The following is a 17,376-nucleotide window of genomic DNA, read 5'->3' on the forward strand; positions in this document are numbered from 1 at the left end:
GATTATCAGTATATATTATAAAATATAAATGATTTAGAGTGAAAGGAAGAATATATATCAAATATGGCAAATTAGTGAATGAAATTTGTGAAAAGAGATCAATGTTGAAGTATATGAATTACTGAGTTAATCATAACACATTTCTTCATTTACTTTCATCCATGAAATATTTATTGCATATCTAATAAATTTCAGGGAACTGAATTAGGATATAAGGATTTATTAATAAAACAAGAATATGGTATTAACCTTTTCCATAAGGACTTGTGCTGACTACTGGAAAATGCAGACATGTGAGTTAGTAACTAAACTCCAATTGAAGTTACAAAGTTAAAGTCTGCATGGTTGGCAGGTGATGCATGGAATCCATTGCTCCACTGCTAGATGAACATATATGGCAATAGCTTATTTAAGAGAACAAAAGCCTGTGGCTATTTCATTCTCTCGTGAGTTTAATGTGGACCAGAACAATTTTAGACTGTATTCATCTTAATTCACTCAAAAATATTTACTGTGACCCCACTAATTATAGATTATACTCAGTGAGAATAGTGTACATTCATAAGAACATAGAGTCTTGACTTCATAAAACTTACATTCCAGTAGAAAAGAGGGACTTGATAAGTCCACAGGCCAATAAATAACATACTTGCTAGTCATAATACATACCATGAAGAACAATTACGTGGAGGGGTGGATTAATTTCGTACTGCTTCTGTAACACATTATCACAGATGTAGTGGCTTGACACAACACAAGTGTATTAGCTTATCTTTCTGGGGGTCAGAGTCTGAAACGGGTTTCACTGGGCTCATATGAAGGTGTGGGCAGGACTGTGTTACTTCCGGAGTCTCTAGGGGACAATTCCTTCTCTTACCTTTCCTGGCTTTTAGAGGCTACTCAAATCTTTTGGCTCATGGCCTTGTGTCATTCTGATCTCTGCTTCTGTTTTCACATCTACTTGACTGTTTTGCTGCCCTTTTTACTTTATAAAGACTGTTGCTATTAAATTTGGCGCATCTGGATCAGCGGGGTATTCTCTCAATCTCAAGGGACTTAATCACATCTGCAGAGTTCCTTTTGCCATGTAAGGTAACAAATTTACAAATACAGGTAATTGGGACATGGACAGGTTTGGGAGTTCATTATTCTGCCTACATGGAGGTAATGCTGAGAAACAAGGCACTTGGGGGCAGCAAAATTTCCATAAGAAAGTTCACACCGAGTTGGTGATGCTATGTATTCTATGAAACAATTAAAGGGGAATCACCATTCCACTAATTCTGAAACTACCTAGATTATATCGAGAAAGTTTTCTTTTATCTTTGGACATCAATTTTAAATATTTTTTTGGCAAACTACAGAATATAGAATTTTCAAATCTGAAAAATGAAGACATAAGGAAATTGCAATATGTGATAGAATACTGAGACTTTGAGCCCATTTTACAGTGGATTGCAAGTTTAAAAGTATGTAATTATGTTATGACTGTTGTCATGATCATTGTCATCATAAAAGAATCGCCAACATAAAATCAAATATAATAAATAATAGTGTTGGAATCTTAAATATTATTTAAAAACATAATTGCAAATTCATAATACCTCTAGTTTTAATAAAATATGTATTTCCTATCTTTGTGAAAAAGGCCTAGCATTATGACAGTCTAGTAGCAATAATCACCTCTAGTTTCCAATACAATTTCTAAATATTATTTACCACTAAAAGGGGTAAGGACTTCTTGGAGAAATAGCTGATCCCAGACAGGGGTCAGAAAATTTACATCAGTGTAGAATGTTTTCTTAAAGCAAAAAGCAAGGAAGCTGTCATGGGTCATGCTAAAGAGACACAGGAGCCAAACTAAAGAACTTCCACTGGCCGAGATGGGAAAATGTTAACTTCAGAAAGAATAATGTCTTTAAATAATTATTAAAACACATAGGGTATATTAAAAGCAGTGAGTATGAACTGAGTTTCTTAGAGGGTAGGAGAAACCAAACAAAACTCTTGAGCACCAGTAAAAGTTGCCAGTGCACCAATTAATTGATAATTAAGGTGAAATAATTAAGTTTTTATCTTGATCTTTTCATGTGAATTATATTTCTGAATTTGATAATGAAAGTGAAATAATTAAGTCTTTATCTTGATCTTCTCATGTGAATTGTACTTTAGGCTAACAAAATTAGGAGCTAGAACATAAGGGAAAATTCTCATATTAAGAAGTCCAGGTAATTAATAAATGGAGAAAAAATTAGAAAAATCTATAATTTCACAGGTTGTAATGACAGGTATGATTACGGCAGTGGCAATCAGTGGATGGTAAAATCATTAGTGAAGGTTGAACAGGGCGTTTATAAAGAAGAGATCAAGCCAAACCCACAGATCATTTCTAGTATCATTAAAGCTGAGACATTTCAGGTATTATGTACCTTCTAATATTCTACAATATGAGGTACTCAGCATCACCTAAGAAGTATTCTTGCAAAATAAAATCAGCCTGAATCTAATCATAATTTTAGAAATAATTTTCAGGCCAGGCCTGGTGGCTCATGCCTGTCATCTCAGCACTTTGGGAGGGATTCACCTGAGGTCAGGAGTTTGAGACTGGTGTGACCAACAGCCATAACTACAGCATTCAATACAGTAACATGCTATACAGGTTTATGGCCTAGGAGCAATAGGCTATATCATATAGCCTAGGAGTGTAGTAGGCTATGTCCACAATACTTACACAATGACAAAATTGCCTAATGGCAACTTTCTCAAACATGTTTAGTAGACATAGGCAAAAACCTGTCTCTACTAAAAATACAAAAAGTAGCCAGGTGTGGTGGCACATGCCTGTGATCCCAGCTATTCAGGAGGCTGAGACAAAGAGAATCGCTTTAATCCGGGAGGCAGAGTTGCAGTGAGCCGAATTGTGCCATTGCTCTCAGCCTGGGTGACAAAGTGAGACCTTGTCTCAAAAACAAATAAACAAAAAAAGAAGTGATTTTCAATTGACAGCAAATCTAAGTCACAGATGACCTAGACAGATACCACCAAGTGCCTTGTTTCTCAACATTTCCTCCATGGTAGGCAGAATAATGGACTCCCAAACCTGTCTGTGTCTTAATTACCTGCATCTATGAATTTGTTACCCTGCATGGCAAGCAGTTAGCCAAATCCAGAATGTCAGCTATTCTATAGGACAATTTGCCTAATTATTTAAAAAACTTTTTGTACTTAAAAAAGGAAACATCAAAAAATACTGATAAGAGACTTAGGTATAACCAGATGCAAAAAGCAGATATCATTTGCATTTGGATTTATGTAAACCAAGTACATACTTTTTTCAAAATAAATAATCAACTGAATGACATCACAAAAATTATATAAATATTCATGAGTTCATACTGATATATAGTCATGCACTACATAAACACATTTTGGTCAAGAATAGACTCTATAAGATGATGGTCACATAAGATCATAATGGAGCTGAAATTGTCATCTAGTTTTTACTATACTATACATTGTTTCGTTATTTAGAGTGTAATTCTTACAGTGATTTTTTTTTAAATGTTAACTCTGAAACAACCTTAGGCACGGTCTTCAGGCGGGATTCCAGAAGAAGGCATTGCCATCATAGGAGATGACAACTCCATGTATGTTATTGCCCCTGAAAACCTTCCAGCGAGACAAGATGTGGAGGTGAAAAAGACGATCCTGACCCTCTATAGACCTAGGTTCATGTGTGTATTGGGTCTCAGTTTTTAATAAAAAAGTTTTAAAAGTCATAATAAAAATTTTAAACAGAAAAAAGCTTATAGAATAAAAATATAAAGGAAGAAAATATATTTGTACAGCTGAACTGCGTGTTTCAAGCTAAGTGTTATTACAAAACAGACAAAATGTTTAAAATACTAAGAAGTTTACGTAGTTAGCAAGTTATAGTAAGCTAAGATAAATATATTATGAAGACATAAAAATATTTTTTAACTAAATTTGGTATTGGATAAGTCTATAATGTTTATAAAATCTATAGTAGTTTACAGTAATGTCCTACCCTTCACATTCACTCATCCCTCACTCACTGTCCCGCCCTTTAGTTCATTTATCATAAGTACCCTATAAAGATGCACCATTTTTTTCTTTTATACCATTTTTTACTGTACCTTTTCTATGTTTAGACACACAAACACTTACCAGTGTGTTATAGTTAACTACAGCATTCAATGCAGTAACATGCTATACAAGTTTATGACCAGGAGCAATAGGCTATACCATATAGCTTAGGTGTGTAATGGGCTGTGCATGCCATAATACTTGCACAATGATGAAATCACTTAATTACACTTTTCTGAAACACATGCCTGTCATTAAGTGATGCATGATGATAAAGGAATGATTGAATAAATAAATAAATGATAGAAAAGTTCTAATGCCCCTTTTAGAAAAATACAAATAATATAAGTAAATAGTCCTTTCTCAGCACACTTCTCCTTTGTGGTCTCTTTCCTTGAAATTCACAGTCTAAATATGAGGAAGTATCAGATAAACTTTAATGAGAGACATTCTACAAAATATCTTTTCTAAAATGTCAAGGTCATAAAATCAAGAAGATACAGAAAAACTGTCACAGATTAAAGACTCAGATATGACAACAAAGGGCCATGTGGCCTCCTGGATTGGGAGCTGGCACTGATAAAGCACGTGGTGCTGAGGGTAGTATGACTCAGATTCTAAGTCTGGTTTCATGATATCCATCACTCTTTGAGAGAGAATGGAGGACACCCAAGCAGATGTTCAAATACAGATACATAAAGCTAATGACACAATTAAATATTTGATAGTGTCCTCCTTAAGTTTAATTTCATGGGTTGTAAATAACATACATCTAGAAACTTTGCCCAGAGTTCCAACGAATCCAATTTTAGTTCTTTCTCTCTCTCTTTTCATAGTTTTTAAAAATAATTATTATTCTGACATAGGACTCTAGGGCATTAATGTGACCACACGCACTAATGGTTTAAGAAAGTGACTTTGTCTTGAGAGTGAAGCTTCCTTCTGCATTCTCCTTCAATGAGCCCAGAGGAACAGGGAAAAGTGTAGCGGATCAGAAGGCATAGCTGACTTAGGTCATTTCTGCATAAATGCTCTTAATTTTCTCATTCCATGTTTCAGCAGTGGTGAGAGGAGTGAGTGTCCATGACTTCTTGGAAGGCAGACTGACTAACTCATGGATTCCCTTTTTTTGGACACATGTGCTGGGTATTCTCACACCTCTCTGTCTCTGCAATAACTGTCTCTGCAGCCAGTTATTGCCTTAAAAAAAACAAAAGATCTTTTTGTCTTAGGCTTTAGCATTGTATTAAAATCCACCGTAGATGAAAGTTCTTAATTGCAAATGGGCTAGTATATGGATGGGAAGAAATAAAACACCCAAACTCACACCTTCACTTGGGATAAGGTCCCAGTTTATTCAGCCAAGGTTATAGTATGTTGTGCACACAGGCAGCTCTACAAAAAGGAACAGTTGAAAGCAACTACAGAAATTCTGTCTTGTCTCTCCAAAGTAGGGTCCTACCAGACTTAAAGAAGAAGCCAATTTCTTGATCAATACTGCATTTTAAAATGTGGATTTAGGCTACTACTTGCACTTGGAAGATTTAAACTAAAAGTCTATGCAGTTCCACTTAAAAACATGTTTACAAATGCCAGGACTTTCTGTTTCTTAAATCAGAATCAGCTTGTTTAATATCACATTCCAAAATTAGAGTTTTATCTCATCTTCCACCCCCTGATTCTGATTTTTTTACCATTTTTTGGGAGGGGGACAAATTCATACTGTGTGTTTGGATAATACAGTTAACATTGTAGCCATAACTGGCTTGCTTCAACAGTCCCTTGTCTCTAAGCATCTTTGACTTTATGCTCTTTCACCTAGGGCATTCTCCTACTGAGTTTGGTATGAAGATCACAATTAAAAATTGATTCCCCTTATTTCCCACTCTCCACTGAGTCATGTTATTAGATACAGCAATCAACTTTCCATGCAAAAGCAGGCAGAAATATACATCTGTCTGTTTTGAAAACCTCCGTGGATTTCCAGACATTCGGATATCTTGAGGATTTAAATTATTAATATTAGAACAATTAGCTACCTAATATTTTTACTATTTATTTATTGAGACAGAGTCTCGTTCTGTCACCCAGTCGGAGTACAGTGGTGTGATCTTGGCTTACTGCAACCTCCACCTTAGGGTTCAAGATTCTCCTGGTTAGGCCTCCCAAGTAGCTGGGGTTACAAGTGCCTACCACCACGCCCAGCTAATTTTTGCATTTTTAATAGAGACAGGATTTTTTCCATGTTGGCCAGGCTGGTCTCAAACTCCTGACCTCAGGTGATTCACCCACCTCGGCCTCCCAAAGTGGTGGGATTACAGGTGGGAACCACCTCTCCCAGCCTACTTTTTAAAAGATAGTTTCCCTACCTTCCTCTGTAAATAATTATTGGCTTCTTGTGGGGGTGGGAAATGTTTCTGGGTTATATTGATTTCCCTTTCCCCAAATATGGAAATAGCTACTTTGCAATAAACCCTTATGAAATTTGGTGAGGAACAGTGTTAGAGACAAAAATTTTGATGCTTCCAATTTATTTAGATGCCTATAGAAATACATTTTGTAATTTTTACATGAATATGTACAGTACAGTGAAGCAGCATGATTAGCCAATCCTGAAATAGAATATTTTTTTATTCTCTCAAAGGGGCCATGAGTTAATGTTTATGTCACCAATTTAATTTTGTTTTGTTTGACCTTGTTCTAATATGAATGAAAGCTCGCTAACCCATTTCCCCTAATTTCTGCCCTACTAGATCTATCAAATTACACACCGTCATACCAAACCATAATTACATAATTTCCCTCAAACTTAGGAATACTTCTTTACTCATTTACTTTTCCACTTATTTGCTTATTTATCATTTTATGTCTGATTTTAGCCTAGGTGTGTAGTAGGCTGTGTATGCCATGATACTTGCACAATGATGAAATCACTTAATTACACTTTTCTGAAACACATGCCTGTCACTAAGTGATGCATGATGATAAAGGAATGATTGAATAAATAAATAAATGACAGAAAGGTTCCAATGTCCCTTTTAGAAAAGTATAAATAATATAAGTAAATAGTCCTTTCTCAGCACGCTTCTCCTTTGTGGTCTCAAATTGTACAGTATAGGTGATATTTTTTTCCTGATGTTAACCTAAGTATTAATTGCTTAAAAAAACTAACACCCCCCCAAGTTTAAAAAAAAGTCTTTCATAAACTGAAACCACTTGAAATATCACAGCAATTGTCACAGGGTTAGGTCAAAACAATGGCTATGATGAAAACAATCAAATAAGAACCTGTGAGATTTTGTGGAAAACATCCCTTTAAATTTTCATGGGCATGAGCCTTACTCTGTCTTTTTAGCTAGTTAGCTTGAATATTTCACTTCACTCTAACTAATTGGGTAAATGTAGATGTTTATTATTGTAGTCTTATAAGATTCAACATTTACAAAATCTAGTTAAGAATCACATGATGTACAACCACAGTAATAATAAGAATTGCCAAATCTTTTCAGGCTTTACTGAAAAGTTTTAAGTGGATCAATTATTGCAATCTCGATGTTTCACAGTCTTCCAACTTACAGAAGATAGCATTATTGTGGATTACGATATTTTCTGATGAGAAAGGCAGTGTGCCTTGGTCTCTGCCTAAGTTTGTGCTAGAGCAGCAATCAGTCCCCTCCTCTACTAGAGAAACAGCACTCAGAAGTATTTCACATTCTGTCCTATATCCCACAATCCCTTCCTGGGACTCAAGTTTGCCCTTTCATTCTGGTGCTCTTTCTTCGGGTTGTAACTGATGCTTTGCCAAACTCCTGAGTTTTTTTCTTTCTTTTCTTTCTTTCTTTTTTTTTTTATTAGACAAAGTTTTGCTCTTGTTGCCTAGGGTAGAGTGCAATGGTGTGATCTTGGCTCACTGCAACCTCTGCCCCTTGGTTCAAGCGATTCTCCTGCCTCAGCCACCCAAGTGGCTCGGATTACAGGCACCCACCATCATGCCCAGCTAATTTTGTATTTTTACTAGAGATGGAGTTTTGCCATGTTGGTCAGGCTGGTCTGAAAAACTTGACCTCAGGTGATCCACCCACCTTGGCCTCCCAAAGTGCTGGAATTACAGGCGAGAGACACGGCAACCTGCTAGAGGTTTTCTTTTGTTTTGTTTTTGTATGTTGGTTTGTTTGTTTGTTTAGCATGATTGTGTCTAGGATTTCTGTGCCCAGTTTAACCTGACTGTGGGCTCAAACCTTTTAACTTATCCTCTATTCTTTTTTTATTTTTCAGATCCAAAAGCCTTGGTACCACATTAAAAATCTTTAACACTTTGGAAATATACATATGTAACTGAGTATTGTGTTGATATAACCCATTTGAGAAATTTAACCCTTGGCCAAAAGGTAAGCGCTTACTTTGTCAACTCTCTTTGGAGTTTGCCAGGCTCCCGCTGACTGGGCTAAGAAAATAAGAAGGTAAGGAATTGTGCTTGAGCTCCCTTGTGTGGGCTTGGCTCCCTGAATCTATACAGTGGGATCAAGCAGGGGAGGTAGGAGAGAAGTGGTCAGACTGCTGAAAGACTGACAAAATTCCTTCCGAAACAGCTCTGAGGTTTCCCTCTGAGCAGCTCCCTCTTCCTTCCATTGACTTCCAACAGTTCTTCTAGAATGAAGCAGTGGTTAGAGACATGTGTCTTCCTTTCTGTTCCTTGGCTAAGGCAATTTGCAGCATCAGCATCTTAGAAAGGGGACAGGATCCTCGAGAGAGACTGAACATGGGCACTAGATACAAGAGGCTATGAATTGGGTCAGAACTCACTGGAAGTAGGGGTCTATGCAGAGCAGGTCAGGTGTGGTATATCCATGTGGAGTTTTACCCTGGACCCTCTTATCCTGTGGCTTTCCCCAGGACAGTCTGCTCAGGTATCCTGTCAAGAGGTGAGAGGGAAGCTGAACTCTTGTTACACCACTGCCATTATCTACTCAAGCTTACATCATCATGTGGGGAGACTTTAAGCTGGTAAATGAGATGTTTGTGTTGGAGGCAATCATGCCAGCATGTGGAGGAAACAGGCTTTACCAAAGAGCTGGCAGCAGAGCTATTGTTCAGGGCCACCTGGCCTTGGCTCTGCTTTCTCCTCCAGAGGAAAGCTTGATTGAAGAAGCAGCAAGTAGGTTTCTTGCATCGTTTCCTGGGTATGTATCTCATTTGGCAATCTCACAGGAAGAAGAAGGTGTGACAGCGGCTTTGGCTGCATTCAGGCATTCCTGGTTTTTGTCTATTAGCATTATTGGCTTCAAATTGCAAGGAGCATTACAATACATACTGAATGTTATGTATTCACAAAAGCTGATTTAATAAATTAGCCAACTATTTTTATTCTTAATCTCCTTTTCAGATAAGTAAACTTTGAGAGGAATACCAGGGTGACCCTGATGTAGCTCTCTATTTTGGACAATTCCTATGTCAGGAAGTTTATGACTTGAGAAGTAGGTTGTAGGAAAGTCCAATTTTAAGCAAGACTAATTATGAGAAAGGTGTGATAGTTCTGTTTCCATAGAAAAACATAAGATGGATGTTGGGAAGATGATCACAGTCTTTGTCACAGTCTTGGAAAGTTCCTGACAGGTTTATCTCTGGCAACTTGAAGTGGTAGTAGACTGTTAAGTGACTTTGTCACCCAAAGAAATTTTTCTGGTTATTCGTCAGCTCTGATCCCATTTCTATATTCTCTATGAATATAATAAGCATGTGTCCTGATGTAGCTATTGCCCTTGTGTTCTGCTGGATAAGCTTGCATTTTAACACTCAAATTTATCCCAGTTTAGTACAAAAATGATACATCATCTTATCCGTGGCCTTTATACAACACCATTTCCTACACCCCTGCCCTCTCACAGTTCCCAAGTTGTAAAGGGAAATGGAGTAACCATCTGTGAGACGTAAACCTGGGGCATAATTTTTAGCTCCTTCCAGAGAAGCATGACCTTCGTATCAATAGAACATTCCCTTTATAGGGAAAAGAAATTAGCAGAAGTTCCTGTGCACTGCAGTAGACATCATAAAATCCTCACAATTTTTTATTGAGTTGTGAAGACTGGCAAGATGTTTTTTTGAGAGAGGAAATGGTTTTATTTTTATTTTATATTGTTAAATTATCATTTTTTTCCCTAATTTTTATTTTAGATTTCGTGGGTACATGTGCGGGTTTGTTACCTGGGTATATTTCATAATGTTGATGTTTGAGTTACAAATAATCCCATCACCCAGGTAGTGAGCATGGTACCTACTGGTTAGTTTTTCACCTCTTGTCCCTTCACTTCCTCCCCTTTCTAGTAGTCCCTATTTTCTATTGTTGCCATCTTTATGTCCATGAGTACCCATGTTTTGCTTCCACTTATATGTGAAAATGTGCAGTATTTTGGTTTTAATGCTTCTGCATTAATTAACTTGGGATAATGCCTTCCAGCTGCATCCATATTTCTGCAGAAGACATGATTTCATTTTCTATGGCTGCATAGTATTCCATGATGCATATGTGACACATTTTCTTTAACCAAGAATTGGAAAATTTTACAAAGGTGAAGCTTAGATTAAATTTTGGTATATTTTTATACAAAGTTAATCAAGACTTTACATTAATGTGGGCATAGAATGAATACTGTGGTTGGATTTTGCCATTGCCATCCTGGCTAACACCTATCTACCAGTTTCTTAAAGTAATAGTTTTGAGACTTGACCTGTAAATTGGTACTCCTTCATCACATAGAAAGGCATCTTACAAGGAGGTGGAGCTATCACACAGGCTAAAGATATCATCACTTACATTCTGGGGTATTACGATTTATACAAGCCTTCGTGCACTCCTGAATCCAAATCAGATTCTCTACATTCCAGTTTCAGGATTCAAGTTGGCCTTCCTTTTTACCTAGAGTGATTGCAAAAAGTTTTTAACAATTAGGCAAAAATCATGGTCTAGAGAAATCACTGCTACTTAGCAAGCAGAACATCTTTTATCATCAGGTCTCCTTTAGCTCTTTTATCTTATAATGGATTCGTTTATCACATTAGTTCCTTGTCATATCTGAAGATACAAACTATGACCCAGGGAGAGAAAAAATATATTTATATGGTGATGTGAATGGGTGACAAGACAATTAAAAAAATCCTTGGAAGTATAGGAAAAGAGAATATCCCAGTTGATTATAAACATCAAATCAAGGAATTGGAGATCAAAGGAAAGAACTGGCCAAGCTGAATTATCTACTTGACAACTCTGCAGAAACAAATAACTTCAAAACCTCCCAATGGTTTACTTCTTACTCATACTCTGTGTCCATGGGGGTTTGTGATGACTACCATGACATCCTTACTCAGGAACCCAGGATGAAGGAGTAGCCTCTTCCTGGAATACTCTTGGTCATCATGAAAAAGAAAAAATATGTATATTTTACTAACTATGCACTGACAAAGCTTTTTTGAAGTGATACCCATAATTTCCAATCACATTTTACTGATCAAAGCATGAAGCCTCCTAAGTTCAACAGGATCTGGATATGCAATCCACTGGAAGGAAATACAATGCAGAGGAACCGCTGACTAGAAATGAACACTAAGCCAGTCTACCATGGGACAAGCCAGATTTAGAGCACTTCACAATTATTCTCTATGGGAATTACTAGCTAATTGTTTTTGAGCTCGTATTATATGCCAGACCTTATGCCAATATTTTACAGATATTATTTTATATAATCTTCACAACATTTCTATGGTGCAAATATTTTTATTATCCTCATATCACAGATAAGAAAACTTTGAGTTTAGGTAACATGTAGAAAGTTCCTCAAAAATTAACAGCAGAGAGAGAACTCAAGCCTCAGGTTACCTGTTTCATAGTAATACTCTGTTCTTGAAGGGATAACGGGATAAAGATGCTCAATTATTTGAGTTTTTGGGAATTTAAAAAAAAAGTGGAAAGAAGAGATTTATTGTAATCAAATGAATACAAAGGAAATTGATTGACTCAGATCAGATATGAAGAGGCCTTTTATTCTCCAGGAACATTTTGTGCATATTAGGGATCCAGCTCATTGCTTTCATACCAAGGATTAAAGAAAAGGAATGGTTGATAGTATTTATAATGCCAGTGGAGCTCTATTTATTCTGTGGAAGTAGCAACTTTGACAAAGGGCTGGTTCAGATTGGAGAACCCCAGACGTCAGCCCCCAAAGGATCTTGTAACAGGTAAGTACCTAGATAAACGATTATGACTCATTCTGGATGAGAAAATGAGGACCTAAGGAGAGACAGTGTCTCTCTTCTTCTTTCATGATAGCAAGGTGATTGGTTGGGAGAAAGAGATGCCATGAACACTCAAATAGACCCCAACTGGTCCCCAGTTTCCTCACAGTTTGTTGATTGTGTCTCCTCATTTAATTCACATAGTAGTATGACCCATGTCTTCTTTACATCTACACACTTTATTGAACCTGTGAGTTGTTGCTCATTTGATGTAACATTCTTTCAATTGCACCTGAATCCCAAGATTCTAAATACCATGTATCATTGGCAGTTTGTTTCGTTATGATCTTGCCATTATTACAGTCTTTCTTTGAGCCACCAAAGGCAATATATTGACATTTAAAAAGAAAAAAAAGAAACAAGACATATAATTGGAGAATTGAAAGGAATAAGCAGATCAGTCTGTCTTTGCTCAGCTCCATCCTTAAAGTGACCAATAAAAAACTTGTCATATTTCTTTTTACCTGCACTATTGAGAATCCCAAGGTATTTCTAAGGTTTGTAAAAGGGAAATATATCAAATAGAAAATAGCTCTTGAGTGCCAAGCAGGAGAAAGGAACCTAAGAGGTGTGTCACAGTAACAAGGAAAACACAGGATACTGTAACCTATGGTCTTAAATGCAGGAACTAGGGTGTAACAGTAGAAAATGCTGGGTTAAAATGGGTGACTGGATGGTCTGTTACCTGACCAACAGAATATGGAAACAATATATTGGACTCCAAGATATAGTTAGTGACTACTGCATTCCACCTTTAAAAGAGGTAGTGAAACATACTTGGAGAGAATTCTAGGTTGCTGTCAAGACACAAGTCTCTGACATACCCTAATTAATAAAAAATTGGCTGACTTGGTGTCCTTTCCAAATGATAGAGTTAATTAGAGTCCAAACCGGCCTTTGACAAAATTCAACAGTCCTTTATGCTAAAAACTCTCAATAAACTAGGTATGGAAGGAACATATCTCAAACAAATAAAAGCTATTTATGACAAACATACAGCTCATATCATACTGAATGGGCAAAAACTGGAAGCATTCCCTTTGAAGTCCAGCACTAGACAAGGTTGCCCTCTCTCACCACTCCTATTGACTATAGTATTGTAAGTTCTAGCCAGAGCAATTAGGCAAGAAAAAAAAAAAATAAAGGGTGTTCAATTAGGAAAAGAGGAAGTGAAATTGTCTTTATTTGCAGATAACATGATTGTATATTTAGAAGACCCCATCATCTCAGCCCAAAACCTCCTTAACCTGATAAGCAACTTCAGCAAAGTCTCAGGATACAAAATCAATGTGCAGAAATCACAAGCATTTCTATACACCAATAACAGACTAATGGAGAGCCAGATCATAAGCAAACTCCCATTCACAATTGCTACAAAGAGAGTAAAATACCTAGGAATACATGTAACAAAGGATGTGAAGGACCTTTTCAAGGAGAACTACAAACCACTGCTCAAGGAAACAAGAGAGGACACAAACAGATGTAGAAACATTCCATGCTCATGGTTAGGAAGAATCAATATCATGAAAATGGTCATACTGCCCAAAGTAATTTATAGATTCAGTGCTATCCCCATCAAACTACCAATGACCTTCACAGAACTTGAAAAAAAAAAACACTTTAAACTTCATATGGAACCAAAAGAGAGCCTGCATAGCCAAGACAATCCTAAGCAAAAAGAACAAAGCTGGAGGCATCACTCTACCTGATGTTAAACTATACTACAAGGCTACAGTAATCAAAACAGCATGGTACTGGTACCAAAACAGAGATATAGACCAGTGGAACAGAACAGAGGCCTTGGAGGCAATGTCACATATCTACAACTGTCTGATCTTTGACAAATCTGACAAAAACAAGCAATGGGGAAAAGATTCCCTGTTTAATAAAAGGTGTTGGGAAAACTGGCTAGCAGTGTGCAGAAAGCAGAAACTGGACCCCTTCCTGACACCTTACACTAAAATTAACTCCAGATGGATTAAAGACTTAAACATAAGGCCTAACACCATAAAACCCCTAGAAGAAAACCTAGGGAGTACCATTCAGGACATAGGCATAGTCAAGGGCTTCATGACTAAAACACCAAAAGCATTGGCAACAAAAGCCAAAATAGACAAATGGTATCTAATTAAACTCCAGAGCTTCTGTACAGCAAAAGAAACAATCATTAGAGTGAACTGGCAATCAATAGAATGGGAAAAAATTTTGCAATCTACTTATCTGACAAAGGGCTAATATCCAGAATCTACAAGGAACTCAAACAGATTTACAAGAAAAAACAAACAAACCCATCCAAAAGTGGGAGAAGGATATGAACAGACACTTTTCAAAAGAAGACATCTATGAGGCCAACAAACATATGAAAAAAATGCTCATCATCACTGATTATTAGAGAAATGCAAATCAAAACCACATTGAGATACCACCTCACACCAGTTAGAATGGTGATCATTAAAAATTCTGGAGACAACAGATGCTGGAGAGGATGTGGAGAAATAGGAAAACTTTTACACTGTTGGTGAGAGTGTAAACTAGTTCAACCATCGTGGAAGACAGTGTGGCACTTCCTCAAGGACCTAGAAATAGAAATTCAGTTTGACTCAGCAATCCCATTACTGGGTATATACTCAAAGGATTACAAATCATTCTATTATAAAGACACATGCATGTATGTTCATAGCAGCACTGTTTACAATAGCAAAGTCCTGGAACCAACCCAAATGCCCATCAATGATAGACTGGGCAAGGAAAATGTGGCACATATACATCATGGAATACTATACAGCCATAAAAAATGATGAGTTTGTGTCCTTTGTAGGGACATGGATGAATCTGGAAACCATAATTCTCAGCAAACTGACACAAGAACAGTAAATCAAACACTGCATGTTCTCACTCATAGGTGGGTGATGAACAATGAGAACACATGGACCAGGAGGGGAACATCACACACTGGGGTCTGTTGTGGGGGGGCAAGGGAGGGACAGCAGGGGCCTGGGGAGGTCAGGGAGGGATAACATGGGGAGAAATGCCAGCAGCAAACCACATTGCCATGTGTGTACCTATGCAACAGTCCTGCACGATCTGCACATGTACCCCAGAACCTAAATTACAAAAAAATAATAATAATAATACAGAAAATGAAGACTTGAATGTCGCCCATGTTTTTTTCAATGATCACAACTATCTTGCACATGCCTAAATACAATTTTAACCAACTGAGAACATAAGGATTCATGCTGTGGATGTGGGCGAAGAAATGATTTGAAAACCTATTAACATTTTCTTGAGAAAAAATGTGTTAACCTGTTTGATTGCAAATTCTGTGCTGCTGTGGCTTTTTTGTATTACAAATGGGATTCTTTATTTATCTCAATGTAACATAAATTGAGATGTTGATAGGTTTTTCCAATAAAATAAATGAGTCATAATAAACCTTTTCTTGTATAAGAATGAATGTGAAGTACATAATCATTATTTGAACAGGATGTTCATTTAAAAAGCAATTGAGATTGCACATTGCAAGGCTGTTTGGATGGCAACTTAGCAGCATGTGTAGCAACAGGATTTTGTTCCTTCTGCTTCTCAACAATACTCTCAGAGATCACAAAATTAAATCCTTTGGATGACATATACCCGATTCTTGTTTCTCTACTTATATGTAGTGACTGGACTCTCAATGTTTTACTCCCGTCGGAATTTCTTGTCAGACTATTCTTTAACCTTTTATGTGTGGTTTGTTAAATTTAAAATTTTAGAAAAGGAATCCCTAAAGAATAAAAAGATAGATTCAGGGTAGAAAATTTTTATATAAAATGTATAAACAGATACAAAATGCTTTTTAAATTTCAATACAATATGTGTGTCTGTATACATTCATTTCTAATTATGGTGATTATGGTAAGTTATCACTAGCAATAATTTCTTTTTTGACATGGTCTCACCTTATCACTGAGGCTGCAGTGCAGTGGTTCAATCATAGCCCACTGTAGCCTCAAACTTCTGGGCTCAAGTGATCCTCCCAAGGCAGGTAGGACTACAGGTGTGAGCCACCATACTGGGCTTTAGAAAGAATTCTAATAAAAGAAGATGCTATGGTTAAGTAATTTTGTTTTGTTTTGTTTTGTTTGGGTTTTGTTGTTGTTGTTGTTGTTGACAGAATTTGGCTGTTGTCGCTCAGGCTGGAGTGCAGTGGCACAGTCTTGGCTCACTGCAACCTCCGCCTCCCAGGTTCAAGCAGTTCTCCTGCCTCAGCCTCCCAAGCTGCTGGAATTATGAGCACCCTCCACCATGCCTAGCTAATTTTTGTGTTTTTAGTAGAGATGAGGCTTTACCATGTTGGCCAGGCTGGTCTCAAACTCCCGACCTCTGGTGATTAGCCCACCTCGGCCTACCAAAGTGCTGGGGTTACAGGTGTGAGACACCATGCCTAGCCTTAAGTACCTTTTATTACCTCAAATCAATATAATTTCACCATGGAAAATGTGAAAATTATGGAAAAATTTTAAATAGAATAGAAATGCCACCTAGATTTCCACTATGTATATGTACATATTGTCATTTTTGTGCTTTTAATTGTTCTGCACAGAGTACATAATAAAACTGAATTAAAAAAAAAAAGTACTATTATACTGCATACTTATTAGTGCTAAACACATTTGGGCAGCAATTCCAAAATTAGCAACTTAACAAAATAGGCTCACAGCATCCTTTCTCCACTTACCATTCTTCATCTATGGTTGAGTAAGTAAAAACATCTAGGCATAGAGCAGTCAGAAAACAATGATTAGACATACTGTAATTATAACTTTAGAGAATTTCATTTTCAAAATCAGAAACTTTATAAAACTTTATTTTCAAAATAGAAAGAAATACAAAGAGAATAGTGTCACATTCGCTTTTATTTTTTCATTGGTGTTTCGTGATTCAGGTTGATCTTTTGACTTCCTGATGTGCTCCTTTTCTCATAAGTTAAATTAGCCA

This window comes from Aotus nancymaae, unplaced genomic scaffold, assembly GCF_030222135.1.
Source record: "Aotus nancymaae isolate 86718 unplaced genomic scaffold, 86718_ANA_hifiasm-v0.15.2.pri h1tg000012l, whole genome shotgun sequence".
Taxonomy (NCBI): Eukaryota; Metazoa; Chordata; class Mammalia; order Primates; family Aotidae; genus Aotus; species Aotus nancymaae.